General features: G+C 48.2%; 1 pseudogene; it reads right to left on the reverse strand.

The window, feature by feature from the left end:
• Window positions 1–335: 335 nt before the first annotated feature.
• On the reverse strand, window positions 336–787 carry LOC102758702 (annotated as a pseudogene).
• Between the last annotated feature and the right edge of the window lie 2,602 nt (window positions 788–3,389).

Below are 3,389 nucleotides of genomic sequence, written 5' to 3' on the forward strand. Positions count from 1 at the left end.
TAAAAACGCCCCGATGTGATACAGTGGTCACTCCTTATTCACGGGGGATGCATTCTATGACCCCCCCCCCCCAATGGATGTCTGAATCCATGGATAGTACTGAACCTCTGTATACTATGTTTTTCCTATACACACATACCTATGAAAAAGTTTAATTTGTAAATTTGGTACAGTAAGAGAACACGAACAATAAGTAATGATAAACAAGTATAACAATATGCCATAATAAAAGTTATGTGAATGTGGTTTCTCACTCTCAAAATACCTTTTTTAAAAAAGTTTATAGTTTATTAATCCTCTCACGAAAAATCTGCACAACCATCACCAAAGAACCTTTACTCCTTCTTTTTGCCAGCACCAACATTGGCCTTGCAGTCCCCAAGTTTCTTCATTCTGTTCTTGCGTTCCTTTCTCTGTTTTCTTGAGGTCTTCTTCTTCTCATATAGGCTATGTCTTGCAAGTCTGTGTTTGGGTTCGTTTTTCTTTGCGTAACCCAAGGAATCATAAATCATGCCAAAGCCAGTGGTCTTGCTACTACCAAAGTGCATTCTGAATCCAAACACAAAGATGACATCAGGTGTGGCCTTATATATTTTGGCTGGTTTTTCCCGGATTTCTGTCTTGGGTACTGTTGCCTTCCCAGGGTGAAGGACATCAATAACCATTTACTTCCTCTGAAGTAGTCTGTTGGTCATGGACTTCCTGGTCCGGATAGTTACCGTGTCATTCATGATGAAGGGTGATCTTCAAGCAGCCAGGGAGGAAAAGAGAGCCACTCTTGCTTGGCCAATCATGTTATTAACTTAATTAGGGTACTCCTAAGGCTTAGGAAGAGCCACACTCAAGGGGCCAAAGAGCCGCATGTGGCTCTCGAGCCGCAGTTTGCCGACCACGGGCCTATCCGAATGGCAAGCATCACTATTCTCATGCTTTGAGGCCATGATTAAATAAGATTTATTTGAACACAAGCACTGCGGTACAGGGTACAGTCAACCTGACATCCCAGTTGGCTACTAGGCGACCAGAGCAAACGGGTCTCGCGCGGCTACGCTGGACAATGCGATGTTCCCATCCTGGGCCTCACGGAGCAGGACTCGCGAGATTTCCTCGGCCTCCTCAGAGCAGTGCGCAACTCCAAGCTTACTGTTTCTGGAATTTTCCATGTAATCTTTTTAAACTGCGGCTGAGCACAGGCAACTGAGGCGTCAGAAGGTACAACGTGGAAGAAGGGGGGCCGCCACACTCACTCGCTGTCTCCATCTGCGGCTGCGCGTTGCTGCCGGAAGAAGTAGCCTGAGGCCTGAGTGCCTCGGCGGTGGGCCCGCCGCCCGCCACCCGGTAAGAACACGCAAGTGCAGCAAGTTTCAAGGCGGGCTCCGTGTCGCCGCCGCCAGCATGCCCTGGGGACTCGGAGACGGGGTCTTTCCTGATCGTGGGGTCCTCTCCCGCTCTCTCGGCGGGCTCTCCTCACACAGCTTTTGGGGGCCAGCGTCTCCCCGGCCGTGTCAGCTCGATGGGGAAAAACTCCAGGATGTCTGATGGCGTCTCCCATTCCCTTCGGTCCTGTCCCAGTGGAAACCGAGGGGTTCAGTGAGATGAGCGGGGGAACTCCTTCCGGGGGTGGCAGTTAGACTTCCTGGCCAGCACTTCCCCTCGGGGCCCTTCTCTACGGGATGCTCGCTGAGGCTTTACCCACAGTAACAATGGTTAGGACCTGCCTCGGGGTCCAGCCCCGGGTGAAAGGCTAGGAAGCTAGGAGCAAGTGAGTCAAGTACATACTATGAAGTAACTACATATGACAGGACGTCTCTATAGCAAGATGTGGATTTCATTAATGTGCTGTGAAGTGCAAAGAGAAAGCTATAAAAATGTGTGTTCACAATGGTTCACACCATATAAAATTACATCTGCAGTGGATAAGGCCAGCAGGCAACAAGAAAAACCGATTTGTCAAGATGCTTAAAATATGGCTGTGCTTTTCCTTTCATTTCGCAACTGTGAATGCATCTCTATAGTGCTCTTTATGCATAAAATGAAATTCAGCTTTTTTTCCTAGATGGTATTAGTTATGGGTTACACGAGGTGATTATCAAATCAAAGCAATTCATGGGGCATAGTTTCCTAGTGGGTACTTCTATCTTTAAAAACTGTTTTAAATTGATAGGAAGCACAGGTATTGTATATATTTTGAGATGTGTTCTCTCTGTTTTTACTTTCTGGAGCTCAAGAACAGCCAGAGATAAGACTCGAGGACTATTAATGTGCCTGGACTGCTTCAGTGAACATTCAGCAATTCAGGAAAAAAAGTTCTAAGCCAAGCATTTTCTGCTGGCTGGGAAAACAGAAATACCTTGCTAGGTCTTTTAAGCAGAAGGGATTTAATCTAGGATATTCTATACTGACTGCACAATTTAAAGGGGCTGGAGGAGCAAAAGTCCGGGGAAGCCATGGCTGCTGACTCCCGGGCTCACTTCCAGGTCTCAGGGCAGGAAGTCACAGCAGCCAGAGGAATTGAGCCAGCTCAAGCTGGCTGAGCCAGGGCTGCTGGTTCACTGGGGACAGTGCAGACCTCTCAGCTGCCTCCATCTGCCAAAGCCACATATCTGCTCCCCTCAGCTGAGGAGCCAGACAGTGGTGTCCACCTGTTCGCCACATTCCAAATCCTGTGCAGGTATCTCCGATTCTCACACGGAACCCTGGCAAGGGAATGCTGGGATATCCCAGTTCCCATGCAAGCTTCCAGCCCTCACAGTTTGGGGGAGAGTAGATAAGACAGGGAATCGTGTTGAGCTACCAGTAGATAGTGTACCATTACTGTCTTGGCTGTAGGAAGAACTCATCTCCAACCTCTCCAACTACTGTTTTCCTAGCATAGTTCAAGGAAAGCTTTCTTTAAAAAAATATATATATATCAACCTGGGTATGTGCCCTTGGCTGGAGTCGAACCTGAGACCCTTCAGTCCACAGGCAAATGCTCTGTCCGCTGAGCCAACCCAGCCAGGGCATGGGAACGCTTTCTTGACATTCGGTCCCTGACAATAAGAACTGTTTACTTGGATCCAGGTCTCAGGGATTATGGTATCCCCTTTCATTTGCTTCTCCTCCTATGAGTGCAAGGGTAGGCTGGTGGTAAGGACTGCCATGCTTTGGAGTCCTCTCATGCAGAAAAGAGTGGCTACAAAGGCAGACTTCTCCGTACCCATCCTGGCTGGCCAGTCATGACAGGGCCACTGTCATCAACTCGGGACTTGAATGGAAAAGCAGGGACATGCCTCTCAGGCCGTTGAGAAATGCCAACCACAGTGACCCCACTCTTCGCTTAATTTGAACAATTGGCTGTCCCTTTGAACTTGCACTTTTTAAAATCAGAAATGGGATGGGATATGTCA

The sequence above is a fragment of the Myotis davidii genome, unplaced genomic scaffold, assembly GCF_000327345.1.
Source record: "Myotis davidii unplaced genomic scaffold, ASM32734v1 scaffold946, whole genome shotgun sequence".
Lineage (NCBI taxonomy): Eukaryota > Metazoa > Chordata > Mammalia > Chiroptera > Vespertilionidae > Myotis > Myotis davidii.